This window comes from Balaenoptera acutorostrata, chromosome 18 (assembly GCF_949987535.1).
Source record: "Balaenoptera acutorostrata chromosome 18, mBalAcu1.1, whole genome shotgun sequence".
NCBI lineage: Eukaryota > Metazoa > Chordata > Mammalia > Artiodactyla > Balaenopteridae > Balaenoptera > Balaenoptera acutorostrata.
The window spans coordinates 79,243,631-79,257,508 of NC_080081.1; the positions used below are offsets into that span (position 1 = coordinate 79,243,631).

Below are 13,878 nucleotides of genomic sequence, written 5' to 3' on the forward strand. Positions count from 1 at the left end.
TAACTGAAATGAAAAACACACTAGAAGGAATCAACAGCAGAATAACTGAGGCAGAAGAACAGATAAGTGACCTGGAAGATAGAATGGTGGAATTCACTGCCACAGAACAGAATAAAGAAAAAAGAATGAAAAGAAATGAAGACAGCCTAAGAGATCTCTGGGACAACATTAAACACAACAACATTCGCGTTACAGGGGTCCCAGAAGGAGAAGAGAGAGAGAAAGGACCCGAGGAAATATTTGAAGAGACTATAGTCGAAAACTTCCCTAACATGGGAAAGGAAATAGCCACCCAAGTCCAGGAAGCGCAGAGAGTCCCATACAGGATAAACCCAAGGAGAAACACGCCAAGACACATAGTAATCAAATTGACAAAAATTAAAGACAAAGAAAAATTATTGAAAGGAACAAGGGGAAAATGACAAATAACATACAAGGGAACTCCCATACGGTTAACAGCTGACTTCTCAACAGAAACTCTACAAGCCAGAAGGGAGTGGCATGATATATTTAAAGTGATGAAAGGGAAGAACCTACTACCAAGATTACTCGACCCAGCAAGAATCTCATTCAGATTCGATGGAGAAATCAAAAGCTTTACAGGCAAGCAAAAGCTAAGAGAATTCAGCACCACCAAACCAGCTCTACAACAAATGCTAAAGGAACTTCTCTAAGTGGGAAACACAAGAGAAGAAAAGGACCTACAAAAACAAACCCATAACAATTAAGGAAATGGTAATAGGAACATACATATTGATAATTACCTTAAACGTGAATGGATTAAATGCTCCAACCAAAAGACACAGGCTCACTGAACGGATACAGAAACAAGATCCATACATATGCTGTCTACAAGAGACCCACTTTAGACCTAGGGACACATACAGACTGAAAGTGAGGGGATGGAAAAAGATATTCCATGCAAATGGAAATCAAAAGAAAGCTGAAGTAGCAATACTCATATCAGATAAAAGAGACTTTAAAATAAAGAATGCTACAAGAGACAAGGAAGGACAATACATAATGATCAAGGGATCAATCCAAGAAGAAGATATAACAATTATAAATATATATGCACCCAACATAGGAGCACCTCAATACATAAGGCAACTGCTAACAGCTATAAAAGAGGAAATCATTAGTAACACAATAATAGTGGGGGACTTTAACACCTCACTTACACCAATGGACAGATCATCCAAACAGAAAATTAATAAGGAAATACATGCTTTAAATGACACAATAGACCAGATAGATTTAATTGATATTTATAGGACATTCCATCCAAAAACAGCAGATTACACTTCTTTCTCAAGTGCACACAGAACATTCTCCAGGATAGATCACATCTTGGATCACTCATCAAGCCTCAGTAAATTTAAGAAAATTGAAATCATATCAAGCATCTTTTCTGACCAGAATGCTATGAGATTAGAAATCAATTACAGGGAAAAAAATGTAAAAAACACAAACATATGGAAGCTAAACAATACATTACTAAATAACCAAGAGATCACTGAAGAAATCAAAAAGGAAATCAAAAAATACCTAGAGACAAATGACAACAAAAACACGGCGATCCAAAACCTATGGGATGCAGCAAAAGCAGTTCTAAGAGGGAAGTTTATAGCAATACAAGCCTACCTCAAGAAACAAGAAAAATCTCAAATAAACAATCTAACCTTACACCTAAAGGAACTAGAGAAAGAAGAATAAACAAAACCCAAAGTTAGCAGAAGGAAAGAAATCATAAAGATCAGAGTAGAAATAAATGAAATAGAAAAAAAGAAAACAATAGCAAAGATCAATAAAACTAAAAGCTGGTTCTTTGAGAGGATAAACAAAATTGATAAACCATTACCCAGACTCATCAAGAAAAAGAGGGAGAGGACTCAAATCAATAAAATTAGAAATGAAAAAGGAGAAGTTACAACAGACACCGCAGAAATACAAAGCATCCTAAGAGACTACTACAAGCAACTCTATGCCAATAAAATGGACAACCTGAAAGAAATGGACAAATTCTTAGAAAGGTATAAACTTCCAAGACTGAACGAGGAAGAAACAGAAAACATGACCAGACCAGTCACAGGTAATGAAATTGAAACTGTGATTAAAAAACTTCCAACAAACAAAAGTCCAGGACCAGATGGCTTCACAGGTGAATTCTATCAAACATTTAGAGAAGAGCTAACACCCATCCTTCTCAAACTCTTCCCAAAAACTGCAGAGGAAGGACCACTCCCAAACTCATTCTATGAGGCCACCATCACCCTGATACCAAAACCAGACAAAGGTACTACAAACAAAGAAAACTACAGACCAATATCACTGATGAATATAGATGCAAAAATCCTCAACAGAATACTAACAAACTGGATCCAACAGCACATTAAAAGGATCATACACCATGATCAAGTGGGATTTATCCCAGGAATGCAAAGATTCTTCAATATATGCAAATCAATCAATGGGATACACCATATTAACAAATTGAAGAAAACCATATGATCATCTCAATAGATGCAAAAAAAGCATCTGACAAAATTCAACACCCATTTATGATAAAAACTCTCCAGAAAGTGGGCATAGAGGGAGCCTACCTCAACATAATAAAGGCCATATACGACAAACCCACAGCAAACATCATTCTCAATGGTAAAAAACCGAAAGCACTTCCGCTAAGATCAGGAACAAGACAAGGATGTACACTCTCTCCACTATTATTCTACATAGTTTTGGAAGTCCAAGCCATGGCAATCAGAGAAGAAAAAGAAATAAAAGGAATACAAATTGGAAAAGAAGAAGTAAAACTGTCACTGTTTGCAGATGACATGATACTATACATAGAGAATCCTAAAAATGCCAGCAGAAAACTACTAGAGCTAATCAATGAATTTGGTAAAGTTGCAGGATACAAAATTAATGCACAGAAATCTCCTGCATTCCTATACACTAATGATGAAAAATTTGAGACAGAAATTAAGGAAACACTTCCATTTACCATTGCAACAAAAAGAATAAAATACCTAGGAATAAACCTACCTAGGTAGACAAAAGACCTGTATGCAGAAAACTATAAGACACTGATGAAAGAAATTAAAGATGATACAAACAGATGGAGAGTTATATCATGTTCTTGGGTTGGAAGATTCAATATTGTGAAAATGACTATACTATCCAAAGCAATCTATAGGTTCAATGCAATCCCTATCAAATTACCAATGGCATTTTTTACAGAAGTAGAACAAAAAATCTTAAAATTTGTATGGAGACACAAAAGACCCCGAATAGCCAAAGCAGTCTTGAGGGAAAAAAATGGAGCTGGAGAAATCAGACTCCCTGACTTCAGACTATACTACAAAGCTACAGTAATCAAGACAATATGGTACTGGCACAAAAACAGAAATATAGATCAATGGAAAAGGATAGAAAGCCCAGAGATAAACCCATGCACATATGGTCACTTTATCTTTGACGAAGGAGGCAAGGATATACAATGGAGAAAAGACAGTCTCTTCAATAAGTGGTGCTGGGAAAACTGGACAGCTACATGTAAAAGAATGAAATTAGAACACTCCCTAACACCATACACAAAAATAAACTCAAAATGGATTAGAGACCTAAATGTAAGACCGGACACTATAAAACTCTTAGAGGAAAACATGGGAAGAACACTCTTTGCAATAAATCACAGCAAGATCTTTTTAGATCACCTCCTAGAGTAATGGAAATAAAAACAAAAATAAACAAATGGGACCTAATGAAACTTAAAAGCTTTTGCAAAGCAAAGGAAACTACAAAGAAGACGAAAAGACAACCCTCAGAATGGGAGAAAATATTTGCAAACGAATCAACGGACAAAGGATTAATCTCCAAAATCTAAAAACAGCTCATGCAGCTCAATATTAAAAAAACAAACAACCCAATCCAAAAATGGGCAGAAGACCTAAATAGACATTTCTCCAAAGAAGACACATAGATGGCCAAGAAGCACATGAAAAGCTGCTCAACATCACTAATTATTAGAGAAATGCAAATCGAAACCACAATGAGGTATCACCTCACACCAGTTAGAATTGGCATCATCAGAAAATCTACAAACAATAAATGCTGGAGAGGGTGTGGAGAAAAGGGAACCCTCTTGCACTGTTGGTGGGAATGTAAATTGATACAGCCACTATGGAGAACAGTATGGAGGTTCCTTAAAAAACTAAAACTAGAACTACCACATGACCCAGCAATCCCACTACTGGGCATATACCCTGAGAAAACCATAATTCAAAAAGACACATGCACCCCAATGTTCATTGCAGCACTATTTACAGTAGGCAGGTCATGGAAGCAACCTAAATGCCCATCGACAGATGAATGGATAAAGAAGATGTGGTACATATATACAATGGAATATTATTCAGCCATAAAAAGGAATGAAATTGGGTCATTTGTAGAGACGTGGATGGATCTAGAGACTGTCATACAGAGTGAAGTAAGTCAGGAAGAGGAAAACAAATATCGTATATTAATGCATATATGTGGAACCTAGGAAAATGGTACAGATGAACCGGTTTGCAGGGCAGAAATAGAGACAGAGATGTAGAGAACAAATGTATGGACAGCAAGGGGGGAAAGAAGGGGCAAGGGGTGGTGGTGGTGGGATGAATTGGGAGACTGGGATTGACATGTATACACTGATGTGTATAAAATTGATGACTAATAAGAACCTGCTGTATAAAAAAATAAATAAAATAAAATTCAAAAATTCAAAAAAAAAAAAGATAGGGTCAAGGATGTATTGTACAACATGGGGAATAGAGCCAATATTTTGCAGTAACTGTAAATGGGAAAGTAACCTTTAAAAATTGTATAAAAATAAAAAAACTTTTTAAGAATAAATAAAACATTGAAAAAAAAAATAATTTTGAAAATCCCTGTGGCAACTAATCCTCTAGTTCACTTGGAAAATCTTAATTTTAGGGAATGCTTTTTCAATAGGGGGTAATGACAGCCAAAGAATTCATAACCATGGGAAAACAAGTGGAGAAGGGCAGGACATTAAATGAATGGTTACAGAAAGTTTTTGCTGATTTCATTTAGAAAAGGAAAACCATTATAAAACGTAAGGTAAAGTCTTACTCAGACTGAAAATTTTTAAGCATTAACAGACACACTTCTTAGTAATAACAGTCCCTACCTGAAAGGGAAGTCTACAGTGTACACAGGATATATCCCACATTAGAAATAGGTTTCCAAATCACACACATGTCCTTCCCAATGTCATTCTCTCACTCCTAGATATGATCCTTAGATTCTACCAACTTTTTCATCAACTGACTAAAATCAAGCAAGTATTTTCTTTCAACTATAAATTCTCTATAAGGCATAAAAGAACAAATTATAAAAATCAAGCTTAGAGAATACTTAATTTGTTATCAAGCTACCAAACATCTAGCCCCATTCTTTTTAAGCTCTCACCAAACCTATTTAGTCTCCTTTTTAAAGTGTGTATTAAATTCACACAATAGATAACATTTCAAAAGACTATGTCATGATATTATTTAACTTCAGTTTTTAATTTTGCTTCAAATTCTTGATTTCTTTTAAATTGGAAACTTCTTAATTATTTCTGCTATCTTGGTTCCAATATCAAAATCTACACTAATTAATCACCAGTTTTTTACAAGGCCCCAAAGCATAAATTTAAAAAAATACACACAATAGTTCCTAATCTAAATAAGGAATACATAATTATCGTGAAATAGGAGGTATCTTGTTAAATTTCCAGAGGGGGAAACTGCATGCATATTACATACACAAACATATTTTAAAGGGAGTGGTTTAGTGATTTAAACAAGAGACAGAAAGAAAAGAAGCCACAGCTCTTAACTTCCAACTGGACCAGAACAACTTTTGCTTAAAGACTGCTGCAGAGGTCCCCAAGCAGGCAGTAACCTGATACCTCTTCACCGAATGCTAACGGTGACCAGACTGGCAGGTTTAACACCCCTGCCATTCAGCGAGCAGCACCCAGCATCGACACTAAAAGACCACAGCAGCTGCATTCATTCTCACTTCAGAGCTATTCATTTCAACCAGAAATTTCCCCTCAGTCAAGGCAGCCCTGATGGATTCAGGGAGCGTGTGTCACAGAAACACTTCCCTCAGGAGCCCTAGTTTTGCTATTAAGAAACCCAAGCCTGTGATTAAACCACTTTGTCCTATACTTCCTGAGATGAACCGTACCCCCCAAGTAGATACAGTCCCAGCCTTGTGAGCTAATCACTTGTATCCAATACAAGAAGGTTTCCCTAGACATTTGCCACCTCTAAATATTTTTGGAATTAAGTAGTTAAAATGAAAAGTACATCAAATCTCACTTGAGGTGAGACATGACACAATTCGGGCCGCTTGTTATCTTCTGGGTTCTGCCACTACTGTTACAAGTATGGCAGATGCTGGGATGTTGGAGAATTTATTAGAATGTTTTCTCTAATTAATTCAGGCGATCACCATGACTCTGTCTGGATAGTCTAGGATTGAGGCAGACACAGAATCAGAGGCAAAGGAAGCAATCCCTTTCTGTCATTTGGCAATTGGGTAGAATCCTGTGCCAGCGCACAGACTACTTCTTTGAAAACAATTGACTGTATAATCCAACTGACGCTCCTAGGTTTGCATCCTATGCTGCTCAGCTTTAGCACTGTGTAGACATAGCTACGATTAACTTAAGTGCAGAGCCAAAATCTGTCTCATTTTCTAAGCTAAGCCTTTTCAAAGTTGATGAGTAAAAGAATTATCTATAAGACTAGAAGCCTCGTATTAAATAAAAATACACATACGTGTACATATCTCCCCATTTCATTCGTTCCATTTGAGATACATACCTCTAGCTTCTTCCTAAAGCAGACGCAGTCTCGTAAATATTTCAGGGTATCCAGAAGAAAGTACTGGTCTTGTACTGACTAAGCCCTGTAACAAACAAACCCAGTATCACAAGGGCTTAACATGGTAATCATCTATTTTTGGTTTTTTTTTTAAAGATTGTTTTGATGTGGACCATTTTTAAAGTCTTTATTGAATTTGTTACAGTACTGCTTCTGTTTTATGTTTTGCTTTTTTTTTTTTTTGTCTTGGGCCGCAAAGACATGTGGGATCTTAGCTCCCCGACTGGGGATCGAACCCACACCTCCTGCGTTGGAAGGCTAAGTCTTAACCACAGGACCACCGGGGAAGTCCCAGGTAATAGTTTATTTTTCACTCACAAACGTCTAGTGCAGATGTCCCACTGTGGGTGGTGTCCTTGCACAGCTTCGGCCGTGAAATGACTCAGGCACTCAGGCTGCTTCCATCTAAGTGTCTGCCATCCGCTGACCTGGGAGCCCAGAAGGCCCTGGAGACCTCCACTAGGTCTTTAGTCCCTGGCCATCCCCTTAGCAAACAGAGTGCTGGGAAGACCCCTGAAAGGCCAGCACTGGGAGTGGCACCTGTGGATGGCCCACATTTGTTGGCCAGAACTCAGTCGCATGGTCCCATGAACTACAAGGAGACCAGAACCGTACTTGGTTGCGTGCCCAGGAAGAAAAGATGATCTTTGAGCATATCACATGGATGTTAGCACCAGTAACTTAATATCGCTCAATTACAAATGAAAATATTTTCACTGCTACTTCTCTAAATAGGTGCTCTTTTCATCGGCTTCCTATTTGTTCATCTACCTGGTTTTCTTTCTCAGACTTAATTAAGCTTAAGAGAAGAAAATGGTGACTTGATTGGTATTACATCCATGAGCTCTGAAAGCAAAGGGATCACCTTTACATCTTGGAATGTAAAGGTGATTCATAGAATATCATCAATTAACCCCAAAAAATGTTTGTTTGATTCCAAAAATCATTTGTGTGAAGACCAGCTCCATGGCCAGATATCCACGTTCCTTATATTGGAACTCTCTCCTATGGGGTTAAACCTGTAATTCCTTTCTGGCTGCTTTGCATTGATTCCAATTTCTCATATTTTAAAATATGTTCACTTACATTTATCCAATAAAAAGTAATATAAAATATAACTCAATAATTTCAAAATCCCTGGAAAATTAAATATTTCCATAATAAACTGACAACTATGATTAGATATTATTTTAGTTGCTCTACTCATCTAAATCTGCACTTATGAAAATCCTATTTCTGATGACTGCCTTGGAGATGAAAATGTCTGTGTGTGTAAATGCTTCACCAAAGAAATTCTCTAGAGAGATTCCCTTTTTTATTACCTCGTTTCTCTTTTCTCTTTTTTTTTTTTTCTTTTTGAGAACTCCTGAATGCTGAAACTTATGCAAGTATAAATGAAAATGTGACATTGTAAATCATTCATTTTTATCAAATCATTTATATTGGAGAACTACCAAATTCACGTTAATAAACCAGCAACTACAGCAAAATACTATTTTGTTTGTTGTATTATAAAAATTATCAGAAATAGATCATTTTCAAATATTTTATTAAGAGAATTATGAAATGATAGATAATGTCAAAAATAACTATTTACATCCAATGTACAACAACCATGTGAATGCTCAGGTACACTAAGGTCCTTGCGTTGTTATGATGTGTCTAAGATCATCCTGGTACCTGGTGAAACATGCACCCTTTTGGGCATGATGTTGATCATGGCTGAGGCTGTACACCTATGGGAACAGGGAGTATGCGGGAAACCTCTGTACTTTCCCCTCGATTTTGCTGTAAACCTAAAACTGCTCCAAAAACTAAAGACTTTTAAAAATTTTTAAATAACTATATATAAATGGGATGAGTGCCAAGAATATTTACCATAAATTTACAAAATAATACAATTATATTTCATTTAAGAAATTTGATACCTTTCTCTTTGTGAATGAAAAGATACTATTTGGAAACTGAATAAATCACAACTGCTTGGAAGTACTTTTAGTGGCACCTGAAAGATATTAGATTTCTCTACACATTTTAAATAGAGTATTCATGTTAACTTAATAAGAAGTAAAAGTCAAGTTGCTTTTGATAAATTTTACAGTGCCATAAGAAATTAAAGTGCATTTGTAAGTTGGTTATTAAGATTGGAAACGAAATCTTGGCAAAGGCCCAGAAAGAGCATAGCAGACAGTAGTCACTCGTTAAAAAGAAAAAGCAAAGCAAAGGAAAGGAAAGAAGAGAAAACCCCTAACAAGAGGTGGATTGAATCAATTGAGAAGGAGTTTTAAGACCTGGTTTTTTGGGTGTATCTTACGCATTTAATGGGCTTCTACACTAGACTGAAAGTAATGCCAGCTTTGAAAGACTCCCACATACGATGACTCACAAGTCCCATTTGCTGAGTACTTTCTTTTGGGTGATCATCCTCTATTAAGAAACTTCATAAATTGTGTGTGATTCCAGGTTCCACATGTAAGCCATTTCTCACATTGTGGACACACCACTGTCATGTCCTCAAAGGCTAATAAAGTGACTCATTTAAGATGCCTCTACGAGATGCTCATCAGATCACTAATTTTTATCCAAAGCAATGAATTTTTTAAAATGCTTAATAAAATCCTTCCATGTGCAAAGTACTATTGGGAGTATTTAGTATTTAGGGTATTATTACGACAGTCCCTCCCCTCGAGAAGGACTTCATTTCTGTTTAAATGAAGAGTCCTAAATGCATGGGGGAAGAAAATGCCAGCTCTCAAATAGAAACTAAATTCACAGAACAAAATAAGACTGATTGCAAAATGAACTCTCTATGCAGTAAGAAATGTGAGTTCACGAAAGACACAGTGAGGTGGCTGGGGGCAGGACACCTCCACGAGAGACATGATAGAACCACATCTTAGAAAATGATCAAGCTGGAGTGATGCAAAGGACTGTGGAAAATGAAAACCTTCAATATCCTGTTCCTGTAATGAGACAAGCTGGCAGAACCAGGTGCGGTGTTCGGCATAATTATCTTTTCACTTTGAGACCCAAAAAGTTGCTTTTTTATTCTTCAGTGATCACGCCTACCATTACCAAGAGGTGTTAGAATCTTTCATTTACAAAGTTCTTCAGCAGCATCTATTTTGGGAGTCATCTAAAATAACGACAGCTACATACGGTCACACCCCCAAACCTGCTTCCAAGTCACAAACGTGAGGGAAAATACAAAAGTATTGTTTGCTGGTGGTAAAGCTCTCTGGTTCCCAGCAAATCCTGGGCCCTCCCAAAAGACAAAGATCACAAACAGACCAGTCACATAAACGGATGACTGAGAGCATCCTGTATGCCTCTGCACTTAATACAACAGCTATCTTAGCTCCTGTGTTGTCCAGCCACTGACTATTAAATAGTTACAGAAAAAATGTTCTCATTTACAGTACAGGTGTTTGTGGAAAAAAGCATCTGGATTTAAAACCAAAAAGGGTTAAAAGCTTTGTCAAGTGAGGGAGTATCCAGGGGGTTAAACTTGGCAGTGCAGGCCATGATGACGAAATGTCTCAGGAAGCCCTGTGCAGGGTGTGGAAAAAGTAAACAATCTCTCTGATCTTCCGAACGTCACTATTTGGACTTAAAAGGCACTGCTCCTCACGGTGGAAAATGCACATAGGGTACACAGACCAATGCAGACTGCCACCCAGACGGAGCTCACGCCACCTGCTCCCAAAAAGCTTTCCCAGACACGGCAGCAAGCAAGTCTTTTCTGATCTGCAACTTGGTTTTTTTTGTCCTTCCCAGGACTACTAATCAGGGGGGAAATTGGGGTAAAGGGTACATTTCACTGAACACCACTATTTTATCTGGCACCTCTTATTTGCATGTGGCAAGTACTGTTCACAGTATTAGTATGATTTCCACCCAGAGTTCTTGAAAACCTCTCTCTCCAGCCCACCACGCTGCCTTCACCAATTCAAAATAAACAAAACAAAAGAAACAAAGCAAAATATAAACATCATACACCAAGCAGCTTCCTTAAGGACATGACAAGTCCGAGAGGCCTACAGAACAGCAGATCTTTGGAAACCAGTCCAGGGACTTGCTCAGATTAATACAAATACGGGCATTAGGAACCTTTATTGCTCTCTTTGAGTGACTGCTGCATTAGCGATATCTACATTATCAGCCGAAGAGAGTCAGCAATCACGTAGTTTTAGGCGTATCTTCCACCTTCCACCACTAATCATAGTTTCTACTCTGCATTCTGACCTACTTCTCTTTTCTCCTCGTTCCTTGTTCTTTTTTTTAAACTCTTCAGATCGTTATGTCTTATAAAGAGATCTATGCTTCACCTGATCATAGAACAATTTCTGCTGTCAAAGCTTGGAATTAATACAACTTTGACAGGAAAAGCTGTATCTGGAATAAAGCAGGGTTTGTTGAGAGATCTCTACATTCAGCAGAGAGCTCATATTTTCACTTTGGGCACTGATTTTGGCTTTAGTCTCAGGGGGAATGCAGGGTGTGTTTTCACATCATAGATGTTTTTGAGGGTTTTGTGCATTAATGTGGGAATGAGCATGGAATCTGATACGGTGGGGTCCACGAGTTCCATCCCTCCCCCCACCACCAGAAGGGGTGCAAACAGCAGCCAGAAACCAGGGGAGGAAAGAAGAAAAAAAGAGACAGAACCACCAAACACTGCTCTGAAGGCAGGTTCCTCCCAGGGCTCCAGGGAGGAGAAATCTTACATTAAATGGAGTTGTAAACTTTAATTATTAGATATAAGAAAATGTATAGCTTCAGATCTTAAATATGATATATAGATCTGATATAATGATATATGACATCTGTATCTATACTGATATATCTATATGATATATAGATCTTATACATTTATATGTATAATAATAATCTATACATATAAATGTACAAACAGATCTTAAATATGATATATAATTACATACAAATAACTGAGTGAAACTCTTTGTGACAGTATTATTATTATTATTACCTATGAAAGAATAGAAAAGGCATGCACTAGCAATTGAAGAAAAAGTTCTGTCACCAAGTATATAGTCAAAGGATAGTTGGAGACATATATTGTTCCTGCTCATTCAATTTACTATTGAATAGTAGAGGAACAGAGAGGTAGAGAGGAGAGAGAGAGATTATTTAGGTTATGCAGTCGTCCCCCCGTGTCCGCAGGGGATACTCCCAGGACCCCCAGTGGATGCCTGAAACCTCACACAGTCCTGCATATATTTCCCGCTACACACAGAGCTGCGGTCAAGTTTTGACTTGTAACTTAGGCACAGGAACACATGAACAACAATGACGAATAATGAATAGAACAACTATGACTGTTCAAACTTCCGTGAAGTTGTCTCTGTCTCAAAAATCTTACTGTACAAAGTCAATGCCTTTCCATGGTAACTAAGCACTGACCACGCGCTGCGGCTGTCGCTTTTGCAGTTTGAGATGTGACAGCAAACCGAGCAGGCGTTTCTTTTTCCTGCCTCACGACATCACAGGAGACTCGTTCTTACCGTGGATCTCAGCAACGTCGGCACACACCTTTTTTTCTTTCCTGATTAAGTCCAGGACTTCCGCCGTTTCCCTCAAAGGAGGCACTGTGCGTCCTCTCTCTGGCGTGTCGGAACTGCCAGCTTCACTCCTCTTGCTTTGCGGTCGTTATTAAGTAGAATAAGGGTCACTTGAGCACGAGCCCTGCGACACCCCGGTCGGTCTCATAACCCAGACGGCCACCACGTGACGCACAAGCGGGCGGGACGCGCTGGACCGAGAGTGATTCACGTCCGTCCCGGCGGGACGACATAGCATCGCGAGATTCCGTCAGCTGCTCGGAACGGCGCGCCGTTTAGAACGTATAAACTGTTTATTTCTGGAATTTTCCATGTAAGAGTTTCGGACCTTGGTGGACCACAGGTATCTGAAACCTCGGAAAGCAAAATGGAGGCCGGGGTGGGGGTGGGGCGGGGGAACTAGTGTAACTAGTAAAAATAATTTAGGATAACATTTCATTTAATTCACTGAAAGACGAGCATAGAATTATTCCACCGTCATTGCACAGATATTTATTAAGTATTTACTATGGGCTGTGTTATTGGGCTGGATACAAGTGAGACACAAGAGTCCCACTTGTTAATATACAGAGCTCACAGTGGCTCTATAAGAAGAAATTTTATGACAATTTATTATTTGAAAAATATGGCAAATGTTACAGATTGAATCTTAATAGAAAATGTTCCTCTTAGACCCATAAAACAGCAACCTCCCTTCCCTCTGACATATATGTAGTCCAGCCTGAAAGGTTGCATTGCCAAAATGAATAAAAAAATAAGACTTGGTGTTTACCATTATTTTGTGTTTATTTACAATTCGTTACTTTTTTACTGTAGGACTTGGGCTACTGATAAGATCCAGTGTTCTCCCAGTCCAGATGGAAATGGTTAAATCTAGAAGATCCCAGGTATGTTCAGGAAATGCTCTAGCACCAGAGCCCCCTATGACTTTAGTAACATGTTTAGCCATCAGTCAAATGTTGGACAAAGTATCCAAATTTATCAAAAGTTTACCTTAAGGCTACAGCTCTAATACTCTTCTCAGCCCCACTGAAGAAAAAGTTTAAAAAACTTTCATACCACTTTTTATCATTTCCCGCTTTCCAAATATTGATAAATGATCATATATTTCTATTAAACACTTATTTAGAATATTTAAAGCAGTGATTCTCAACCTAGGCTGCATCAGAAGTCACAGGTGCTCCCATCCCCAGAGACGCTGCTGACTGTGTGGGATAAGGCCTGGCCAGTGGGCGTGCTTTTTATGCAGCCAAAGTTGAGAACCATTTAGTAAGCACGGAATTTATCATTTCACCTCCTCCTCAGGAAAATTGAACACCTCAGATTAAAACCAAACTCTCTTTTTTTTTTCC

General features: G+C 38.1%; 1 long non-coding RNA gene across 7 annotated transcripts in view; it reads right to left on the reverse strand.

The window, feature by feature from the left end:
- The window catches only part of LOC103003887 (uncharacterized), a 293,955-nt gene that overhangs the window by 115,779 nt on the left and 164,298 nt on the right, over window positions 1–13,878 (reverse strand). For 4 of the 7 annotated variants that reach the window (XR_449486.2, XR_009005959.1, XR_009005963.1 and 1 more), the window contains exon 8: window positions 6,885–6,969. The exons of the other annotated variants lie outside the window; for them this stretch is intronic. This is a non-coding gene — a long non-coding RNA (uncharacterized LOC103003887). The remainder of the gene's footprint in view (window positions 1–6,884; window positions 6,970–13,878) is intronic. 7 annotated transcript variants of the gene reach the window in all.